Source organism: Callithrix jacchus, chromosome 11, assembly GCF_049354715.1.
Source record: "Callithrix jacchus isolate 240 chromosome 11, calJac240_pri, whole genome shotgun sequence".
Lineage (NCBI taxonomy): Eukaryota > Metazoa > Chordata > Mammalia > Primates > Cebidae > Callithrix > Callithrix jacchus.
In genome coordinates this window covers 58,963,418-58,987,618 of record NC_133512.1, presented here as the reverse complement: position 1 = coordinate 58,987,618, position 24,201 = coordinate 58,963,418, and the positions used below count along the sequence as shown (strand labels likewise).

Here is a 24,201-nt window from a genome sequence, read left to right as displayed (position 1 = left end):
TTGGTGACTTTCAGATGGGGTCTCTGAGTGGACATCCTTTTTGTTGATGATGACGTTATTTCTTTCTGTTTTTTAGTTTTCCTTCTAACAGTCGGCCCATGTGCTGTAGGACTGCTGGAGGTCCATTCCAGTCCCTGCTTGCTTGGGGATCACCTGCAGTAGCTGCAGAAGAGTAAGGGTTGCTGCCAGTTTCTTCTTCTGTTATCTTTGTTCCAGAAGGATACCCACCAGATGTCAGCGTGAGCTCTCCTTTATTAGGTGTCTCTTTGGATATATGGGGGTCAGGGAGTTGCTTGAGGTGACAGTCAGTCCCTTATAGGAGCTCAAGTGCTGAGCTGTGAGCTCTGTTGTACCATTCAGAGCTGCTGGGCAGGTACATTTAAGTCTGCTAAGCAGAACTCATAACTGCCCTTTTTTCCCAGGTGCTCTGTCCTGGGAAGGTGGGGCTTTATTTATAAGTTCCTGATGTGCTGCTGCCTTTTTTCAGAGATGCCCTGCCCAGCGAGGATGTAGCCTAGTCACAGTCTGCCAGCAGAAGTATTGCTGAGCTGCCGTGGGCCCTGCCCAGCTGCCATGTGAACTTCCTTGTGGTTTTGTTTACAGAGGTTTAGTTAGAACTGCCTCAGTAATGGTGGTCTCTCTCAGTAATGGTGGATTGTCTCTGTAATGGCAGACTGCCTTGGTAGTGGTGGACTGCCTCGGTAATGGTGGACTGCCTTGGTAATGGCAGATTGCCTTGGTAATGGCAGACTGCCTCGGTAGTGGTGGACTGCCTCGGTAATGGTGGATGCCCTTCCTCCCACAAAGCTGAACCGTCCAGGGTCCAGCTGTGCTTACTGTGAAACTCTCATTTCAGATTGCTGGTCTTTGTGAGGGTGGGACCCCCACAAGCAAGATCACTGGGTGGGACCCCCCAAGCAAGATCACTTGGTTCCCTGTTTCAGCCCCCTTTTTTTTAGTTGAATGGGCGGCTCTGTCTCTCAGGGGTTTCAGGGGCCAGTTGAAATGGCTGCCCAGATTTGCCTGAGTTTTTATGCAGAGACCCACTGCACTAGCTCAGACAGCCATAGTGCTGTCAGTCTCTTGGTGCTTTTCCACCTGGGAATCTCCTAGTCTGTGGGCAGTAAAAACTCATTTGGAAGTGCGGTAACCACTCACCCTCTGTGTTTTTGCTGGGAACTGCACTCCAGAGCTGTTCCTATTTGGCCATCTTGGATCGTCTCCCTAGGTCATTTTTGAACTGAGTTACACCCATTTTACAGAGAGGAAACTGAGGCCCAGGGAAATTAAATCATTATGTTACTAAAAAATGTTGCTGAAGAGAACATAGTTGATTAATCTTTGTGAAATCAAGGGGGTTTCTTTGCTGAATTACTCTTTGCGTTTTAGATTTTAGTTTCAAGGTTACCTTAAAACTATGCTTGTATTGCCATTTTTATCTCATTTAGGTGGGGAGTGGGTGGATTGTTTGGTGAGATGTAAACTTAACCCTTCTAGCTGTAATTTGTTGAGTAAAAATTTCCTGCTAGACATGAGGACTCTGTCTGTAGTCAATGAAGATTATGGAAGGTCAACTGTTGGTTGAGGTACTGTGGACCACCTTGTGAAGTACAGACTGGTTTGAGCTGGAAGGCATGATGAGAAAAACTCTGGTAAGTGTTTTAACTAGCATGTTTCGGAAAAGGTGTCAGAACATCTTTCAATGGGTGTAAATTGCCTTCATTAAACAAGGCAAATGGTTAATATTGAGCAGAAAATGTTAGATAATAAATGCATTCTTTTTCTTCGAATCCTGAATATATACACTTGGATTATTAGCTTGTACATGTGAAACCACCCTAGCTTCATTTTTATTTCATATTATGACAGCTAAAATCTTTGTGAAGTTTAAAAATACAGAGAAAACAGACATGTTTTTAATATTTACATCTTAGATGAAAGACTTTAGGTGGGTATAGGGAGAAATACTGAATACTTTGGATTCTTTGTTATTGGTAAAGTGGGTGCTAAGAAAAGGAATAGACCCTTTTTTTTTCTTCTTTTCTCTCTTTTTCCCTCTTTCCTGTGCTTCCAATATCATTGGATTTTCTTCTTTCTGAAAACACCTTGGTTTTTGGTGGTTTAGCTGCCAGCCCCTGGGCTCCACCTTGCCCTGAACCGTTTCATGACCCAGGCACTGGATCCAGTGAATGATCTTTTGGTTGCTTTTGCCATCTTTGCACTGTACCAGACCTAACACTTTTCTGGTGCATGACTTGTGCAGGCAAGGGAAGAAAAAGAGGGAAATCTTAGGCAGGAGACAGATGTTTTATAATGATTGGCCCTGTTCTGCTAATAGAGAACAGAATTATGGCTCCTAAAAAAAGACTTGGCCTTTCTTATGCTCCCCACTGCATTTCATGGACTAGTTCTGCAAATATTTACATTGTTTCATTTACTTTGTCTTCCCTTTTTACCATCAGTTGAGTTGGAAAGATTTGAGGACACATACAGAAAGTATGATTTTAGATTCTTCTCTGGTATCATTTGGACTCAGAAGTAGCAGAATTCTTGCCTTATTAGTGTTTTGTTTTTCTTTTGCTTTTTAATGAGAAGGAGCAGAGAAGTAAAAATCTCAAGACAGGAGAATCAGTTTTCCAGTCACCAAGCTCATTAAATTAATATTTACTTTTAAAATGAATGTATTTGCCACCCCTTTCTGCTGTTTGTTTGGGAAGCATTTAACATACATTTGAGAGCCTCTAACTAGTTTCCACCTCCATTGGGTATTTCACCTGTCAGACTGGTGGTGAGTGTGATGTGTGGATCCCAGTTGTAACATCTATTTCTTTCACTTCAAATTACATTGATCTTGAGGGTAAAGGAAGGGAAAGAAATGAAGCTAAGACAGTTTTCCCTGTTTTTCCATGTCTAATCCACAATATTGATTGAATGATATTTAACATCCCTAGTGCTTTTAAATCCATTTCAAGTTACTCAGTTGACACATATGCAGGGGTTTAAGAAAACTGGACATTTAAATAAAAGATATAGCTTGGAAACTCAAAGATTACTTTTGAAAATAGTTTATATTTTTAATTTCATTTTAATTTTTGAGACAGAGTCCCTCTCTCCCTCTCTATCACCTAGGCTGGAGTGCAGTGGTGCATTCTCAGCTCACTGCAACTCTGCCTCCCGGGTTCAAGTGATTTTCCTGCCTCAGCCTCCCAAGTAGCTGGGACTACAGATGCATGCCACCATACCCAGCTAATTTTTGTATTTTTTTTTTAGTAGAGATGGGGTTTCACCGTATTGGTCAGGCTGGTCTTGAACTCCTGACCTCTTGATCCACCTGCCTTGGACTCCCAATGTGCTGGGATTACAGGCGTGAGCCACCGTGCCTGGCCTATATTTTTATTTTATTAATTATAATAGTGTTACATTTTTATGTTATTAAGTAACCTTGGTTATTAATGGAAATATGAGAAACTACAGATGATACAGAAAAATCAGAAGTTTAGAATTGTATATTTAATAAAAAGTTTTCTTTCAGTATTTTAAAAAGTATACCCTTTTTAATTTACAGGTTTTTTTTTTTGAGTCAGGGCTCACTCTGTCACCCAAGGGTGACTGTAGCCCATTGTAGCCTTGACCTCTTGGGCTCTGGTGATCCTCCCACCTCAGCCTCCTGAGTAGCTACGATAACAGGTATGAGCCACTGCCATTAGCTCACTATTTTTTTAAAAAATAAGTATCGCTCTATAAAGTACACATTGTAGTTTTCTTAGTACCTAGGATAACAGGTATGAGCCACTGCCACTAGCTCACTGCTTTTTTTTAAAAATAAATATCTCTCTATAAAGTACACATTATAGTTTTCTTAATCTTCATGATTTGATTTATCATGTTTTCATTTACCATGAATATGCTTTCAAGACACCTTTAAAAAATTTGCTAATTAAGAATGATAATCAATTTTTCTTATTTCTACTCCTATACATTTTTATAAATTTATATTATATGTTCTCTGCAAATGATTTCTAAATATCTTTCTAGTATTCCATAAAATGATTTTTATAGTTTTTTTTTTTTTCCTCTTGATACCTGTAACTTTCTAGATGAAAGCTGTTATTTTTCTTTAGGCCTCAGATGAGTATTTTTTCACTATTAAACATTTTAATGAACATAAAATATTGATTATTTTAATTTCTCTAAGTATTTAATAATCAAAGTCTTCAAGTACATTGTATAGTAATTTCTGTTGGTTTTTTAAAGCTTGCTGTGTGAGAGAACTGATGATTATGTTTACTTATTTGAAGGCTGTTTTGGGGAATGTAAAATTTGATATTGAAGGAAAAAAAGAAATTGCTCACACCTGTAATCCCATCATTTTAGGAGGACAAGGTGGGCACACTGCTTGAGGTCAGGAGTTTTCGTGGAGCCTGGCCAACATGGCGAAACCCTGTCTCTACTAACAACAGAAAAATTAGCTGGTGTGGTGGCTTAAGCCAGTAGTCCCAGCTACTTGGGATCTGAGGTAGGAGAATCTCTTGTACCTGGGAGGCAGAGGTTGCAGTGAGCTGAGGTTGTGACACTGTACTCCAATCTGGGTGACAGAGCAAGACTCTTTCTCAAAACAGTAACAACAACAGCAACAGCAACAGAGATATGACTCTTTATTCACGATCTAGTTGACACCCCCTTGCTGTTATAAGCATGTATATTAAATATTTCTGTAATATATGTCCTACAAGATGATGTATTAGTGTACAGTATTTTTATCTGGTTGGCAGCTTGAAAAATATTTATGAACTTTGATTGGGACATCTACAGTTTGAAGGATCAGCAAAGCACAGACAAGGCACAGGAATTATTAACCCAACATATTATTAACTTATCACATTAATTAATTATCTAATTATTAATTCAGTTGGCTGGGCTGGGTATTTTTCTTTGGAATTTATTTTTGATATATTGATTGATTGGCACTGGTATGTCAGAGACAGTAACAATGCTGTTTCTAGCTGAAACTCTGTGCTCTCCAGTCTGTGGTGAGCAATGCTGCTTCACCTGAACAAGCTTCTCCACCTGAACAACCTTGGAATCTGGGTGTGAGCGGAGAGCACAGGAGCTGGAATTTCCTCCAGCCTTCTTCCAGCTTGTCCCCGTGTCCCCATTTACAGTCTGTGTGAGGCTGCCTAGTAGTCTCCTTTTCTTCTCTGTGCAACAGGGATAACCATCTCCACCTTGCAAAGTTGTAAAAATTAATAAGGTAATGCTTGTAATTCCTTTAAAGGGTCTTGGCACAGAGCAGGCACCACTGCTTCATAGAATTGGGCTATGCCCCTCAAAGCATTGGTGGTACACGCAGCATGGTGTGTGACATTTGGGCCATTCTCCATATTGAGTCCTCACATCTGTGGACACAAGTGGCGGGGCACATGGAGCCTCTTGGCTTTGTGATGGGAACACCAGCAATCTAATTTTAGGAACCTCCATGAAACTGATTCTGTAAAGTCCAAATTTAGGCTTCCTCCTGTTATTGTCCCACCTCTGCCTATCTCAATGGCCTTGCCATGACCATGTGTTACTGGATCTGGCAGAAAGGAATGTCCACTGGTGGAATGTCCACTGTATGTTGGGTGGTTTTTTGTGGATGGGATTTTGCATCCCACAAGACAGTCAGGAGCTCTGCATATGTAAGCATTACTAACTCATGTTTCAGAAGGAAAGAGCATTCACATATGTCACATCTACAGTGTGCATCTGGTCACAGGATTTCCAGAAGGTCTATGTGATTACCCCAGATCGGGAGGGAGGGAGAATCTTCCTGTACCTCCTCATTTCTGAGTTGGTGTCTCCCCAGAGGTTCTCCTGATTCTACTTGCTTCCCTTTCTTGTTTGCCATTATTTTATTGGAACATATTTATTGTTTGGCAGGGGGAGCCCCTTTGTCTCTACTCCATGTGGCTTGTGTTTATGCGTTGAGTAACTGGGGCACTTTCTCCATCAGGATATTTTCCCCTCGTAGACACTTATCAAAGTCTTAGGACCTGTTTTCCGAGCAGATGTTCATGTCCTTAAAATACTCTGTTCCCCCCGCAAGACTGGTGTAAGGTTCCTGAGGGCAGAGACAGCATTTCTACCTCTCTCTCAATCTCATTCATTCAGAACAATCCTTTGTACATAGTAGGTGCTGAATAAATGTTCATTGAGAGAATAAACAGATACTACTTTTTGAATCTTTTAGTTGAGTTTGTTCCCATAATTCAAACTTTTTCTCCTTTCCTTCTTTCCTCCCTCTCTCCCTCCCTCCCTTCCTCCTTCCCTCTTTTCGTTCTTTCTTTCTTCCCTCCCTCCTCCCCCCCACCATCGGAATTCACCAGCTGTTTCTTCATGGGGATAAGATTTATCTTAAATGTTTTTTTTTATGGACCTTATTTAATTTTCCCAATAATGTTGGCACTATTATTTCTATTTTTACAGATGGGGAAATGGAAGTTTGGAGAAGTTAAGCAGCTAGCACGGGGGTCAGTGGGCTAGTGAAGCTCCAGAAGTAGTAGAGACCCAGACAGGGCCCTCACAACTGCTTAAGTAGCAGCTGGAGAGACTGCTGGGTTGTTGGCCTTTGAAAGGGAACATTGAAAGTTCCTTGCATTTGATGATGATTGGGCTACATTTACTTGAATTGTGTAACTTTTAAGTTGCAAATTAATGCTAAGAGCATATTAGCGTAGCCTTAGGCTGTGGGACTAATTGAGAAACAAAGTACAATGAAAGTGCTACAAACAAATGGGTTTTCCTGCTTAGAGTAGGTACTTACTGTTTATTAATCCTGTGGCATTTGCCTTAAGGAGTTGGAGTCTTATCTAATTAAAAAGTACAGGTCAGATGTTGAGGGTTGACAGTAATTTAGTGCCTGCCATCTTTTTGTCCCTATTGTTTGTTTGGAAACTACAATTTGGAATATTATGTGTACATTTTAAAAATAAATGACTGTCTATGCGGTAGGGTTTTTGATTAGTAAATGTGTGCATTATCATCTTGAGCTTATGAGTTTTCTGTACTTTCCTTGAAACCTTTTTTTAATAGAAAAACTGTCAATCTAGTGTGGTGATCTTTCCCTGAAGTTCCCAGCATGCAATTGGGTTAAAAAGCTGTGATCCCTGAGCACATGTTTTGGGGTTAATCCTATTTGTATTTTTTGGTTTTCTTTTTCATTCCTAAGATCTATAAAAAACATTTGAGATTGCACATTAGTGCATTGGATTTTTATCTGGGGTGGTCCTCTAAGTGGATAGTGGGGGTATGGGAGGGTGAAGCGATACCTACTAACCTTATCTTGATTTGGGAGTTAGATTATCTTTTTTCCAAACATCTTAAGAAAAGGCTACCCTGATTGTGTTTTTAGTGAATGCTCTTCCTGTCATTCTGGGTAGTTTATGCTGTTTATTTACCTTGTGTGAGGAAATTCCTTCTTTACTGTCCCATCTTATCTTAGATCAAAGTTTCTACCCAGGGACCCTACTTAAAAAGTAGTGTCAGACTACACGTGTTTTGTTTTCTTTCTTTCTTTTTCTTTTCTTTTCTTTTTTTTTTTTTTTTTAGCACTCTGAGTTTTTGCTCCATCTGCGCTCTCTGGTTTTCCTTCCATTTATGACAATTGTGTAATGAATATTCATAGTTTCCATTACTAATGTAATAGCATGCCATTTGTCCACTCACTGGCTTTCTCGTTTTATATATATATATATACTCTTTTTCTTTTATTTATTTAAAAATTTTTGTTGTGTTCGTCTTCTGTAATTTTTTTCTTCCTAGAGTTTGTGATCATGTGTTTTTCCTCTAACCCAGACATATGCTTAGGTCTAAAACTGCACAGTGCTGGATGTCAAATGGCTTAAAGGGATTTCTGCTGTGACTGAAAGAATGGATCTGTGCCCTTCTGAGGGTGTAGGCTGACCACATGAATACCAATAATTAGACATCTTTTATTTTAAGAGATGGGCAGCTGTTTCTTTAGTTGAATTTGGAGATCTTTAGTTATTTTGCCCCCTTTAAAAGACTTTTCTCTGTATGTATGCATCTCTTTGGCAGGGTTGATGGCATGGTCATAGTGGGAAACAGAAGGAAAAAAAGCATAACTGAAAAGGAAAATCTGAAGTGTTCTGAAGGTTAGATGTTAAGGTATCAGGGTTTTTTTTGTTTTAAGTTTTTAAAAATCTATTAAAAAGTAGAATGTGTAGGTATTGTGAATGTCAGTTCATTTTTCAGGAATTGTAAGGTAAAATTTTCACAGTCTCACATTTGATCAGAAAGTCTAGCAATTAACGTTCCCCTGGAGCATACTGAGCCATCCCTCAGAGGTTTGATTAGGATGGCAGTTGCAGTGCTGATAATGCCTTCCCAGAGTTTTCAAGCCTTTTATTTAAATCCATGCTTATTATCTCTCACTGTTGTTTTAAAACACAGCTCCTGAACCTGAAAGTCCAGTGAAGATTTCATCTGGAAGGCTGGGTTACTGGGTGTGTGGGATTAGAGGCACAGACTGCTGTCTTCCTCTTTGTCATCATCAGAGGCCCTGAAACCCCTTCTCATACCTGCTAAGATTAGGCAAGAGTGTCACTGCATATTTATAATAAATATTTTATAGGGCTTCATAGTTTACAAAACAATTTTGTATGATATTGCAGTGAATTCTTGCAACAAAACAGCGCTATGAAGGAGTGAACATATATTTTCATTTCTATTTTGTAGAGGTGGAAATTGTACTGAGGGAAGGTAAGTGCTGTTCCCCAGGCCACAGTCTTCTGTTTTCACAGTGGAACTTTGTCTGGGACCCAGGTTTCCTGCCCTCTCACCCCCTTATTCTGCTTTGCCTGAAAAGGTCAGGATTTAAGGACATTGCATTCAGCATCAGATTAGGCAAGGTATGTGACCTAGAAACCCTAGGGATGTGGATTTCAAAAAGGTAGTTATTTCTTCTACTTCATAATATTAATGACAAATAATGAGTCACTTTCTAATTTTTCCAGTCAGACAAATGCATTTTGTTCTCTATGTTCTGTGTTTCTGTATTCTAGATTTATGGACCTGAATGCTTAATTTTACATAGCAGTGAGAAACATAAATCCTATTTTGTATTCTTTAGGTGCCTCAAGAACCAACAGCTCAAACTGCAGAGGCAGTATTGGTAGTTTGGCTAAGAGGAAAGAGAGAGAAGTGGCTAGCAAACATCCCCCTGAGAATAGGAGAAAATGAGATATTTCTGACAGCATTACAAACTGGAGCAGAGATTTGGTGATAACAGGAAGCTGCTTATGAGAAGGATTTAGCATTAGATATGGATTTGAAACTCTGCCTCACCACTTAGTAGCTTTGTTACCATGAACAGACAGTTGCTTAATCTCCCTGAGCTTCAGCATCCTCATCTGTGAGTGAAGGCTGTGAGGCAGTCTCATATATCATAGGGCAGTAAGTCAGGATGCTGGAGCGAGCTGCCTGGTGTCATAAACCTGTAGTCAGTCATATGCAGGCTCCAACACTCCTTGGCTATGTGATACTTAACATCTGCATGCCTCAGCTTCCTCATCTCTAACAGGAGCATACTAATAATACTTAGCTCATAGGGTTCTTAGGATCACAGCAGTTTCCAAACATGTAAAACACTTTAAACAGTGAACAGTTCATGGTAAATTCTCTACTAAAAGTTTATTGTGTCTGGGCACAGTGGCTTATGCCTAATCTCAGTGCTTTGGGAGATTGAGGCAGGAGGATTGCTTGAGACAAGCCTGGGCAATATAACAAGACCTCAGTTCTAAAAAATAATAATAAAAAAACCTATCCAGGCATGGTGACACATGCCTGTTATCCTAGCTACTCCGGAGGCTAAGGCAGGAGGATGGCTTGAGTCCAGGAGCGCGAGGCTGAAACGAGCTTTGATGGCTTCACTGCCCTTCAGCCTGGGCAACATAGCAAGACTCTGTCTCTAAAAAAAGTTATTTTTAAGTGGAGTAAGTTAAGGTAGTACCTGCCACATACATTAAGCTTTCAATAGGTTAGTTTCTTCCTCTCCTAGTTAGATGTTTCGAGGTTAAGCTTAATGAAAGCAATTCAAAAACCACTAAAATGCAGTTATTTTAATATCTGCATCAGATTTAATTTATGTAATTATTGGTCTCTTATACCTTAGAGATTCATTTTTTAATGTATTTTAAATGCAATATTTTTGCACTATTAATCACTTAAAATACTGTGTTATATCATGTCTAGGAAATTCATTATATACATTTCTAAGAGAGAAGGCTTTGTGATAAAAGCCAGCTGCCCAGACATTTCTACCCTCTTTACCCATCCCCCAGCATGCTACAGAAGCAGCAGGTTGGCAGAGATCCAGATTTCCTAAGTGATGGGATTGTTCCCGGGCCAGGAATGAGAGGAATCTGCCTAGATTGAGATGGCTTTAGCTACTTTGCTTTGCTTTGTACTCATAGTCTTAGTCCCAAGGTAAATCTGACCCTGTACCATTTTCCATTGTTGGTGATGTTTTAACACGGTTTGTGGAGGTCTTGCTATTTAAAAAATGATTTCTGAATCTACTTTTTAATCCTATGGGAGCGTTTCTGTTTTTCTTTGTACTATGGAAGAAGAACTATGAGTTAATTTTAATTTATACTTACATCTTTGCAAATCAATACGGCCTTTCTATAACTTCCAATGGTAGCAGCATTCTTGATCTGCGACAAGTATTGGGATTGTGGTTTTACTTTCCCATTTACTTGGAGGCGGGAAGGTTTAGTTATTTAATGTCTTAGACCAGGAAATTATTGGCTATTTTCAGTGGAATTTGTTTATCTTTTCCACCCCTACATTCCTTGGCTCTGAGAGAACTGGTCATCACTGTGATTGCACTTCAGTTTTTATCAGTTCCTCCCCCAGCTCTATTTTTATTAAATACTTGATGTTTCTCTCTTCTTTGGGTATAAATTTAGGAACCCTGAGGCAGACATTTCTGAAAGGGCTCTCTTACTCAGCTGTTATTAAAACAAAAAGATCAATACTGCCAAGTACCTCTTTTTGTTTGGCTATCTCCAAAATTCTTGTTTTCTGCAGTTATTCTCTAGGATTATCTGTAGATTATCTCTAATTATCTATAGATTATATAATCTAAACTGAAGATTGATGCATGTATAATTCTAATGAGCTTCTTGGCCAGCCCTGTTCAATAGATACATAATGCAAACTTCATGTCATTAAATTTTTTCTTGTAGTTACATTAAAAAAGTAAAAGATCCCAGGCATTCCAGGTGCCAGTTGAAACGGCTGCCCAGATTTGAAAAAAAAGTAAAAGAACCCAGGTGTTGTGGCTCAGGCCTGTAATCCTAGGTCTTTCAGAGGCTGAGGTGGGAGGATGGCTTGAGGCCAGGAGTTGCAGCCTGGGCAATATAGTGAAACCTTGTCTCTACCAAAAAAAAAAAAAAAAAAAAAAAACTAGGTTTGGTGTGTGCCTGTCATATAGACATAGCTACTCCACAGGTTGAGGTGGGACAATCACTTGAGCCCAGAGTTTGAGGCTGAGGTGAGCTACGATTGCACTATTGCACTCCAGCCTGGGTAATAGAATGAAACATAGTCTCAAAAAAAAAAAAAAACCCAAAAAGTAAAAGAAGCAGACGACTTTACTTTTATTATACTTTGAAAACCCTATATCCCCATATATAAAAAATATAATTTGGACATAAAAATTCTTATTGAGATATTTTACTCTTTTTTGATTGTTTAATAAATCTGCTTGTGTATTTTATTATACATTTTAATTTAGACTAGCCACATTTCAGGTGCTCATTAGCCACATGTGGCTAGTGGCTACCTTATTGGTCAACACTGATTTTCTTTTTTTTTTTTTGCCACAGGGTCTCCCTTTTTGCCCAGGTTGGGGTGCAGTGGTGCAATTATGGCTCACTGTAGCCTCACCCTCCCAAGCTCAAGTGATTTTCCCGCCTCAGCCTTTGAAGTAGTTGTGATTACAGGTGCATGCCACCACATCTGGCTAAGTTTTTAAAATGTTTTGTAGAGACAGAGGTCTTGCCGTGTTGCCCAGGCTGTGCTCAAACTCCTGGGCTCAAGCAATCCTCCTGTTTTGGTCTTCCAAAGTGCTGGGATTACAGACAGGAGCCACTGTGCCCGGCTAGCACAGATCTCTACTGTAACTTTTCTTCTTTCTATAAAAGGCGCTGCGTTGTACTGGCAATTATTTTCCCATCGAAGTGGCCTAGAAAAGAGACATGAATCTGGCCTCATGTCTTTGCTCATAATTAATACATTTCTAGAGAGAGTTCCTTAGTTTGAAAAACTAATTGTGGGATTATGATCTCAGACCGTGACTTTAACTGTAGCACCTAAACAAGCACTATTGAAGTCACGGAAATAGTAGGCTGAATTCTTGACTAATAGTGACAAAAATTGTTTTGTCTTGTGGCAGGAGTAGCAGTTAGGACAAGACTCGGCATTTAGCGAAATCCCTGGATGCATTCTCCCATATAGGAGCCCCACGGCTCAGTTTTATGCTCCTAAAGTCTATTACAAAGCTGTGAATGCTTTTTGTTTGTGATTAGCGCTTCATTTTTCTTCTTCTCAATTATTATTATGAGACAGGATCTTCATCTGTCTACTAGTCCAGAGTGCAGTGGCTCAATCATGGCTCACCACAGATTTGACCTCTCAGGCTCAAGCGATTCTCCCACCTTGGCCTCTTGAGTAGCTGGGACCACAGGTGTGTGCCACCATGCCTAGCATTGTTTATATTTTTGTAGAGATAGAGTTTTGCTGTGTTGCCCAGGCTGGTCTTGAACTCCTGGACTCAAGTGATCTACTTGCCTCAGCCTCCCGAAGTGTTAGGATTACAGGTGTGAGCCACCGTGCCTGGCCAGAAAGATGATTTTTAGTGTTTTAGCTTGTTTGCTTTCCTTCCCACTACAAGATACTTTTGTTATAGCAGCTTGTGTGCTTTCTGTTTCATCTTTCACCCTGATTTTTCCAGGATTCCTGAATCACTTTCAAGTGTTAAAGGTCATTACTGATTCTTAAATGTAGATGGCTATGGCTGAATTTCAGCCATTGATGGTCCATATGATCTATTCTGCCACAGTGCTTCTCAAACTTTAATGTGGATGTGAATCACTTGGGGATCTTGTTAAAATGAGATTTGGGCCAGGTACAGTGGCTCGTGCCTGTAATCCCAGTGACTGGGGTGGCTGGTGCAGGAGGATCCGTAGAGGCCAGGAGTTTGAGACCAGCCCTGGAAACAGTGAGACACCCCGTCTCTAATATATATAACAACTTAGACAGGCATGGGTTGTGTGCCTGTAGTCCCAGTTACTCAGGAGACTCAAGGAGGGAGAATCATTTGAGTCCAGATGATGCAGGCTGCAATGAGTTATTATCACACCCACCATTGCACTCCAGCCTTGGTGACAGAGGGAGACCCTGACTCTTAAAGAGAGAGAGAGAGAGAGAGAGAGAGAGAGAGAAAAAGAGAGAGAGAGATATTGAGATCTGATGTAGTAGGTCTGAGATGGGGCCTGAAAGTTTGCATTTTTCACAAACTTTCAGGTAATGTTGATGCTTCTGGTCCAGAGACCACACATACATCTAGTATATGACAGCAAAATGCTGCCATCTTATACCAGCCTGCAGCAAAAACAATGAAAAAAATGTAGTGAGGTTTTCCACCAAGGTAAAAGAACTCTTTTGTTTTATATGTATATACACACACACACACACACACACACACACACACACACATATGTATCTCAAAATATATATAACTATATATAATCTCAAAATATATATAACTATATATATCTCAAAATATATATAACTATATATATATGTATATATATATATATTTAAAGTCCAGAGATAATTTATTTACTGCCTTCTTGCTACTATGGTGATTACAAATGCTAGTTATTGTTAATATTTTTAAATGACCTTTCATGGCACAGTAAAAACACTGCCAACCCTATTTATGTCTCCAAGTTAATAAAATAATACAATTTTAGTATTCCACAAACTCCTCAAGTCTGATGCCAACTCACCATCTAAATTAGCAATTTCTAGCTTGCTTTCATGGCATTTATAGTATTTTGCATTTATATAAATACTTGGATAGTTGTTTAATGTCATTTTCTCCACTGTGCTCTAAGCTCTCACTCTGGATCTGTATTTTTAATCACTTTGTCCCTATTGTCTAACTAGCATTGGGTCTGGTGTCTGTGGGTCTCTAGTCAATACTTTAGGATGGTTTTATTCAGTGGATCTCAGTAGGAGTGGTACTGCCCCCTAATGGAGTGTTTTGGAAATTGGTGGGAACTAACCAGTTGTCCCAAAGAATGGAGTGTCCTGGTGTTTGGTGGGCAGGGTGCTAGACATTCTGTAGTATATAGAACAGCTAACCAAGTGAATGCCTGTTTAGTGCATTTGCAAAATCTTTTGAATGTCCCCATTGGAGATTAAATTGATGAAAAACCTGTTTGTAATCACCTGAACCAAAAGCCTAACTCAGGTGGGTGTGGCGGCTCACACCTGTAATCTCGGCACTTTGGGAGGCTGAGGTGGGTGCATGACTTGAGGCCAGGAGTTGGAGACCAGCCTGGCCGACATAGTGAAACCCCGTTTTTATTTAAAATACAAAAATTAGCCAGGTGTGGTGGCATGCACCTGTAATCACATCTACCTGGGAGGCTGAGGCACGAGAATTGCTTGAGCCTGGGAAGTGGATGTAGCAGTGAGCCAAGATTGTGCTACTGCACTCCAGCCTGGGCAACTGCGCGAGACTCTGTCTAAACAAACACACACAGACACACAGACACACACACACACACACACACACACACACACACCAAAAACCCAATTCCATATTTAACATTTAAAGACAATTATATTTATATATATCAAGTTTTAATATACAGTCATGTATCACTAATGATGGGGGCACATTCTGAGAAATGTGTCATGAGGCAGTTTTGTTGCTGTGCACATATCACAGTATATTTACACGCACCTAGATGATATAGCCTATTGCACACCTAAGCTATATGGTATAGCCTATTGTTCCTGGGTTCCCTGTATTGTATGTTACTGTAGGTAGTTGTAACACAATGGTAAGTATTTGTATATCTAAACCTAGGAAAGACACAATAAAAATATGATACTATAGTCTGATGGGACCAGCATTGTATATGCAGTTTGTTGTTGACTGAAATGTTGTTATGCAACACATGACTGTATTCTGAAATTTTCAGAACTGCAGCTGCTGAGTACTTTAAAAATTGTACTTTGATTTATTAGTAACGTTACAAAGTAACGTCTATCATTTTGGCAAATTCCATCAGCAGTAGCAATGATGTTTGCAGTATTATATATATACTTGCACTAATACACATTTATAGGAAATATAATGGGGAATTGTGGTAGTGGTGGTGGGGTAGTATTAATGAGTGAATAAAAGCAGAGTGTGTTTTAGCTTTCTAGGAAGCAGTTAAGATCCTAAGACTACGGGACACTATTGTAAGGATTTTTTTTTTTTGACGGTTCCATGTTTATCTGTTTCTGAGTGATTAATAACCAAACTTCTGAAGACTTATAAACTGGAGAGACTTTTGTGTCTTGTTTAACAGTTGGCTTGGAGTGGGCCACAAAGCTCAAAGGCAAAAGAAGAGTACATGGTGTACGCAGTTGGTACTAAGAAAAGCTCTTGGGGACTGGGTTACCAGGCTTCACAACAGAAAGTCCCTTCAAGCACATGATTTTAGTCTGCTTAGGTGTGGCTAGAATGCTGCTCATTAATTGGAACTAGAAAGATATAGGAAGCTCAAGGGTAAATGGCACTGGAAAAAGGTCACTGAAGGTGAATCCATTTAAGGTGAAGATCAAGGAGCTAGTACATGGCCACCATGTTGCAGCAGGACAGTAATGATGACACTGAACATGTTTCATCTTTCACTGCAGAAGAGAAGACAACTTAGTGGATCAAAAATGGTTCTCAGAATAGGGGGTTAAAAACAATAGACCAAAATAATCAGACACCGAATAGCATAATTTTTCTATTTACTCTTTTGAGTCCAGGCAGTTATAATCCATTTTCTCTGTGAATTGCTCAGCAGCAGCTTTACTGCCTATATGGTGACAATTCTCTTGCTGTCATGTGATTTTGGGGCATTGAAGACTGTCACAGACTAATGATGGGCCTGCATTGTTGGAATCACATTGATGAAAATGGGAAGAATCGTTGAGTGTCCAGGAAGAGCCACTGTGAGTCCAGGAAGGCATTCCCTCAAGATAACAAAACTGTCTCAGAGGCTGAATCAAGGATCTTTTAGTTGGAATTTATTGCCTGTTCAGTGCTGTGGATGGTAATTGCCTTTAATGCCCTCTTTATTTTTGGAGTAAAGTGGTTGGCAGTGATTATCAGGGGTGTGGTGCTGCAAGATGCCAACCTATATGATTACATCAGGTATAAAGTGGGCAGTAGAAGGAATTTCAGCAGTGTGGCTGTCTTGTACCCTGGAAAGCAGTTTCTAAGACAAAACAGTAAAGATGATCTGAATTCCAGACTAGAGAGAGCTTGCTTATATGTTTTATTACATTGGAGAACAATTGAAGACATTTTTGACTCAGAACCTTTTAGTGCCCAATTTTTCCACTTAAAAGTTTACTCATTAAAAAAAGGGAAAATTAGTTTTTATATTAAGTTTTTATTTTCTTTCCAGCAGTTGGGGCTAGAAAATACGTTGTCACTAGAAACATTGTGAAAATTTGTTTTACAGGCTGGGTGCAGTGGCTCACGCCTATAATCCCAGCACTTTGGGAAGCCAAGGTGGGCGGACCACCTGAGGTCAGGAGTTTGAGACCAGTCTGGCCAATGTGGTGAAACCCTGTCTCTACTACAAGTACAAAAATTAGCCGGGCTTGGTGACACATGCCTGTAGTCCCAGCTACTTGATAGGCTGAGCCAGGAGAATCTCTTGAATCCAGGAGGTGGAGGTTGCAGTGAGCTGAGATTGCGTCACTGCACTACAACCTGGATGACAAAGTGAGACTCTGTCTCAAAAATAAAAAAGTTTTATAGTGTACATAGGTATGTCCACAGTCATATAACATCAATATATCCCAAATTAATGAAAATGTGTATATAAGTATGGAGACCTTTGCATTTTGGGCCATAGAAGATGGGAGGATGTTAGTCTATCTCAAAGCTCTATATGGTTACATATTATTTATGTCGAATATTTTCAGAAGTAAATTTTGTTTCCATGGTAAGAGTGAGCATTTTGGCTTATGCATAAGTTAGAAATAATTGTTAATTTTTAATATGCACTTCATGGTAAAATTTCTTAGGTATGCAAACAACTAAAAACCAAATTTGGGTCAGTGGTGTTAGTTTCTAAGATATTGTTTATTTTTATTTGTAACAAGTCATTTACTTAAGGCCCAATTAATATGAATGGAATCATCATAGTTTATGTTTAAGGAATACACAGAGATTGCTAGTGTTCTATTTATTTTGCAGAAAGGATAGGAAAATTTTACTATAGAGCCTCCTGGAAGCTCTTCAGTGGTCCTTGAGCTAATAAAATCTTTTACCACTAAAAGAGCATTATTTTTATGTCATAATGAGGATAATCATTTAAATACTGGGCATAATAAATGCCTAAAAGATATTTTATTTTATAAATCTTTTTTTCTTGGTATGATGGGCATATTGTAAATCATGCATTTGTATTAATGATATTTCTTATAGCAGTAGATGTAACTGTAAACTACAGATTATTGTAGGCATCTGTAGATTCTGTTGCAGGTACTGTAAATGTTGTTGGAGTCTTTAGCAGATTATGTTGTGAATATATTTGTGCTTTGTTAAAATATTTAAAAAATGTTTTGTTTAATTGAATAAGTGTCTTTATTGGACTAGTAGCTGTGAAGGTATAAAACTTTACATTTGTGTAAAACTGCTTTTATAGAACAAAAAAATGAAAATCAAAAATTTATGGTTAATATACATAGAAAGTTTGATTAGAATTGAGTCTTTTAGAAAATAAATAGATAATCATCAAAATAAAGTTTGTCCTAGTGTTTATTTGCAAGTATATACTGATTATTAGGAAAAAGACAAATGAATTTGGTAAGGATTTTTCATGGAAAAATAATACACTATCCTTTGCATAAGCATAATCATAAAGAGGATCCTATTTATTTATTTTTATTTTTCTAAGTTTTTTTTGAAATTTCATATATACTTTATTCTTATTTAAAGCATCTATAAAATTGTAGTTGTCTTTCTTTTTCATGGATAATTATGAAGAGGATCCTGGGAGCCTTATTTTTTGTGGTCATATTTGTGATTTAAGCAGGTTTCCAGAATTACTTTCATCAGTCTTTTTTTTTTTGTATTAAGCTTTTACTAGGTGCCAAAATTGTTCTACATGCTTTACATCCATTTATAAATTCATTTAATGCCCCAGGCTTGACTAGGGAAGGATCCACTTCCAAGCTTAGTTATGCGTATTTATTGGACTCTGGTCCTCATTGGCTGTTGGACAGAGACAGTTCCTTGCTCTTTGGGCCTCTCCAAAGCAGCCTTCACAACATGGCAGCTTGCTTTCCCTGGAGATCTTCATCCGTCTTACGGAATATTGTCTATTTTACAAGATTGGTAGTTGATTTGTTTGCATTTTAATGTCATTGGTGGTGAGGGCAGGCAAGGAGGACTGTTTAAGTGCTACACTGATTTTATAAGTGATTGGTTTCCTAGAGAATATTTTTGAATGATGACAACTAAGTTTGGGGATAAATATTTAAATCACGATTCCCCTTATAAATTCTTTGTGTATTTGATGGTGTCAGTTTGGCTATCAGAATCTTTTCAAGGGCCCAAGTGTGTTTATTCTTTCAGTTTCTATCACAGGATCTTATGTAAGATTAGTTTTTATTAAATGCTTGTTGGATGAAATTAATGAATATTATGAATTTCTATTCTTAAATGATTTCATATTTGTAAAGTTTCTCAGAGTCACTCAAGATTGCCATTATAAAATTTAGTTTAGCATATTTTTCATAATGTTAAACTTTGTAAGGTGACATTTTAATCTAAAATTTAGATCATTGCTGTTAAATATTTGTTTCAAAGAGAACACTTTGTTCTTTGAAATAGATAATAATTTGAAAAAAAAAACCACACTGGCTAGCATCTGTGCAGATGTCTTTCCCTTCAATATTATGAACAATTATAAATCAAGACCAAAGAGAGGGCTTGTAAATTATGAATATTCTGAAGATGATGAAGCATCTTCTGCTTCTAACAAAGATAACACTGGAGTTAATGGAAGTGCCATATGCCTAGGGGAAGGTGTCATCAACACAAACATTTAGTTTCTCAAAGTGACATTTAGACGACTGTAAGCAATATTAATCTAGTCATGAGCTCTTGTCAAGCTTACATCAGATTTTAAAAGTAGCTATTTTAGGCTTATTTATATATCACTGTCTAGTGTAGCAAGTGATTGGAACCCATCAAACTTTTAGGGTCAAGAATAGAAAAGAACATAAATGTAATCAGCATTTGGGTGTATTTTTACCAAGTGCTTAAAACAACCCTGTTTGGTTATTTCAGTTTGCCTTGACTGCTTTGACCCATCCTATTTTATTATGAATTATTAGAGAAAGTAAGTTCCTTTCTCTACATAGGGTACCACTCTATCCTGTATGGAAAGAGGTGTTAGCAAAAGAGACTTTGTGTAAATAACAAGAATTCATTATGCATAGTGAAAGGGGACCCCAAACCCTGGGCCATGGACTGGTACCATAGCCTGTTAGAAACTGGGCTGCACAGCAGAAGGTGAGCAATGGGTGAGCCATCATTACTGCCTGAGCTCTGCCTCCTGTCAGATCAGTGGGGGTATTAGATTCTCATAGGAACATGAATTCTATTGTGAACAGAACATGCAAGGGATCTAGGTTACACGCTCTTTATGATAATCTAATGCCTGATGATCTGTCACTGTCACACATCACCAAATATCTAGTTGTAGGAAAACAAACTCAGGACTCCCATTGATTCTACATTATGATGAGTTGTGTAATTATTTTATTATATATTACAATGTAATAATAATAGAAATAAAGTACACAATAAATGTAATACAGTTGAATCACCCTGAAACCATCTCACCCAACCCCCCATTTGTGGAAAAGTTGTTTTCCATGAAACTAGTCCTTGATCTCAAAAAGCTTAAGGACTGCTGCTCCATAGCTGCTATCTTCCAACTGGGGAACATGTACACTTAAGGAGACTTTCCAAGAGGTATGTACACCTCAGTGGTTATAAGAGAGTTGATTTCCAGATCCTTACCTTGTGATGTATTCTTTTTGAAAATCGGTATCCCTGAAAACACACCCATGGTTTGGGTATCTCCTACCTTTTCTTCTGCCATGTCCTTTTCTATTTTTTTGTCTTTTCTTCTTTTCTTAAGGCTAGTCAAAAGCAGTGGGAGTGGAGAAGGAACAAATAAATCTGTAATTGGTTGTGATCAATTAGTTGTAAACACCACTGCACTCAGAGCAGCCTGCCATCTCCTTTTCTGTTTTATAAAAAACCACTCTCTTCCATCTGTAATCTTACCATGGTATATTGACCCAAGGTTTTCAAAGTCCTGAGCATCAAAGGGCTAGTTTATAGTTTTGAGGCCAGACAAATCTTAAGGCTCTTAACTATCGCCCACCCTGTTAAGCAGTTCATTACCAATGAAATTTATTCCTTATTTTTAATAACTATCACAGTAAATATACTTTTTGTTTAATATTAATAATGATAATTCAAAAGAAAAATATCAAAGCTTAGAGTTTTGTGGTCACAGGAAATCAAAGACATTTAAAAATGTTAAAATATGTATGAAATTTTATGTTGCAGAGAAGTATGATAGTATTTGTAAGTCAGTAAAGGACTTTTAAGAATAAATGTATTTTATTAGATTGAAATTCTGATGGAGAGGAGGAATGAAATATGATTTCAAGGAGGAAAGCATACAATGTAAGTTTTCAAAGTCTTGTTAATGTGTTTTATATGGTGGGAATAAAATATCTATGATATTTAGGTTTCTCTGGCTACTTTTTTTTTTTGAGATAGAGTCTCACTTTGTGGCCCAGGCTGGAGTGCAATGGTGTGATCTTGGCTCACTGCATCTTCTGCCTCTTGGGTTCAAGCAGTTCTCCTGCTTCAGCTCCCGAGTAGCTGGGATTACAGGTGCCCACCACTACACCCAGCTAATTCTTGTGTTTTTAGTAGAGATGGGGTTTTGCCACGTTGGCCAGGCTGGTTTTGAACTCCTGACCTCAGGTGATATGCCCACCTTGACCTCCCAAAGTGCTGGGATTACAGGGTGTGAGCCACCATGACTGGCCTTCTCTGGATCCATTTAAAAGAATAATATTAAGAAAGTGAAAAGACAAGCTTCTGTGGCTTGAGATCTTTGAAATCATCAGTGTTCTAAAATTGATTTTGTTGATGTTTGGCACAACTTTAAAAGTACTAAAAACCATTGAAAGCCGCTGTGACTTGTCTTTTCACATTCTTAATATTATTATTTTAAATGTATTCATAGAAATAAAAATTTTGTAAATCACATACCCGATAGTATTCAGAATATATAAAGAACTCTCTTAACTCAAAAATAAAAGACAACCCAATTAAAATTCTTGGCAAAGGATCTGAACAGATGTTTCTTCAGAGAAGATATACAAATGGCCAAACATATGAAAAGGTGCTGAACTTTATTAACCATCAGGGAAATTCAAATCAAAACCATGAGGAGATACCACTTCACACCAACTAGGATGGCCTGAGTAAAAAACAAAACAGGTAATTACAAATGTTGGTGAGGATCTAATCATTGGAACTGTCATACCCTGGGATTGTAAAATGTTTCACCTGCTTTGGAAAACAGTCTGTAGTTCCTCAAATAGTTAAACATAGAATTATGAACTGATCCAGTAATTCCACTCTTATGTATATGCCCAAGTGAAATGAAAACGTATGTCAACACAGAAACTTTTGCACAAAAGGATGGAGTAACGTTGTTCATAATAGCCAAAATATGGGAACAGTCCCAATGTTCATCATGTGATGAATGGATAAAGTGCAACATTTCTGTACAATGAAATGTTATTCACTAATAAAAAGAAGTGAAGTAATGATAGATACTATAATATGAATGAACTTTGATAACATTATGCTAAATGAAAGAAGCTAGTCACAAAGGACCACATATTGTATGATTCTGTTTATGTGAAATGTCTAAAATAGGTAAATCTGTAGAGACAGAAAGTGGATTAATGGTTGCTTAGGGCAGAGGTGTAAGTAGTGGTGGGAAGGAGATGATGGGGTGGAGTGGGGGCTTGACAGCTATGAATCTCTTTGAGATCATCCAAGGATTCTAAAATTGATTTTGTTGATGTTTGGCACAACTCTGTAAACATACTAAAAACCATATGTATTAGTTCATTTTCATGCTGCTGATAAAGACATACCTGTGACTTGGCAATTTACAAAAGAAAAAGGTTTAATGGACTTACAGTTCCCTGTGGCTGGGGGGGCGGGCTCACAGTCATGGCAGAAGGTGAAAGGCATATCTCATATGGTGGCAGACAAAAGAGTTTGTGCAGGAAAACTCCCAGTTTTAAAACCATAGATCTCATGAGATGTATTCACTACCACAAGAACAGTAAGGTAATGACTGCTTTCATTAGTCAGTTATGCCTCCATGAGTCCTATCGGCTCCCTCCCACAACACACAGGAATTTTGCGAGCTACAAGATGAGATTTGGGTGGGGATGCAGAGCCAAACCATATCACCATTGAACTTTACACTTTAAATGGAATTGTATGGTATGTAAATTATACCTCAAGCTGTTTAAAGAAATAATGTAATTGTTTCATTTTAAAAATTCTGTGTTTACAATATGCAGAAATGACATACTTTGCATTCTTTAAATACACATGTGATGAACTGTTGCACAGATCACCTTAAACATTTTAAAAAATTCAGTCTTAAATTACTAGTTTAATGGTTGCATAATATTTCATTGAGTTGATGTGGGATAGTTTGCTCATTGTCCTTCTATATAAGTACTTTCTCATATTTTTATATTTTATATGCAAATTTCTACACATGCTAATTTTCTTTTTTTACTACTTTCTTTGGCTAAAATTCTGACACTCAGAAAAAATGAATAGATTACTGAGATTTTTTTTTAGTTAAATTTTTATTTATTTATTTTTTACAGAGACAGGGTTTTGCCATGTTGGCCAGGCTGGTCTCAAATTCCTGACCTCAAGTGATCTGCCTGCCTTGGCCTCTCAAATTGCTGGGGTTACAGGCATAAGCCACTGTGCCTAGCGTGAATTGGGATTGCTGAGATTTCTTACATAGGTGTTGCCATGTTACTTTTCTGAAGGGTTGAACCAACTTTTATCATTTAATTTTTTTTTTTACTATTTTGTTATGAATATAATTTGTTCCATAGTAAATGTTTAAAGCTGTATCTCTTTGAGTATCTAAGTAAATTATTGTTAAAACTCCATTTGTTTCCTGTTACTTCCTTGAGAGTGATGAAAGTTATTTATTAAATGAGGTCATACTGAATACTCACTATGAGTCAGAACTTGTGTTGGATACTAGAGGCTGGAGATGCAAAATGAGAAAGGCTTAGTTTGCGTACTCAGAAAAGTTCCACATCTTGTGGAGAAATAATTAATTATAGTAGGTAACATGAAGGCTTCAAGTATAAAAAGATGTTTGAGGTGGTACCTGGAGGATGTGGTCAGCATAGGAGGGGAGGCGATAGGTATGTACAACTGGAAAGATGAGCAGGCCTTTGCTTGGAGGCAAGATGAGGACAAAGAGAGGGCATTCCTGGTGCAGTAACAGACACACCCTCCCAACACCATGATGTGGGCAAGCAGTTCCCACAGGTTTCCTTTGACTGAAGAGTTGTTGGCTCTTTTGTGTGTTGGATTTATTCACTAGTACATTTGGTTGTTTTGTTTGTTTTTGATAATATGCTTTTTCTTTGCATTTCTTACAAATATTAATAGTAATGTTAAATGTCACTTTTAAGACAGTTATTTCCTTTTAGTCTGTTCTTTGACTTTTTTATTTTTCATCA

General features: G+C 38.1%; 1 protein-coding gene and 1 pseudogene across 10 annotated transcripts in view; both read left to right on the top strand.

Annotated features, from left to right (window-relative positions):
• Positions 1 to 24,201, top strand: part of CDK14 (cyclin dependent kinase 14) — a 621,661-nt gene that overhangs the window by 33,136 nt on the left and 564,324 nt on the right. The gene's annotated exons all lie outside the window — the stretch shown is intronic.
• LOC144578374 (Golgi apparatus membrane protein TVP23 homolog B pseudogene) lies at positions 16,017 to 16,945 on the top strand (annotated as a pseudogene).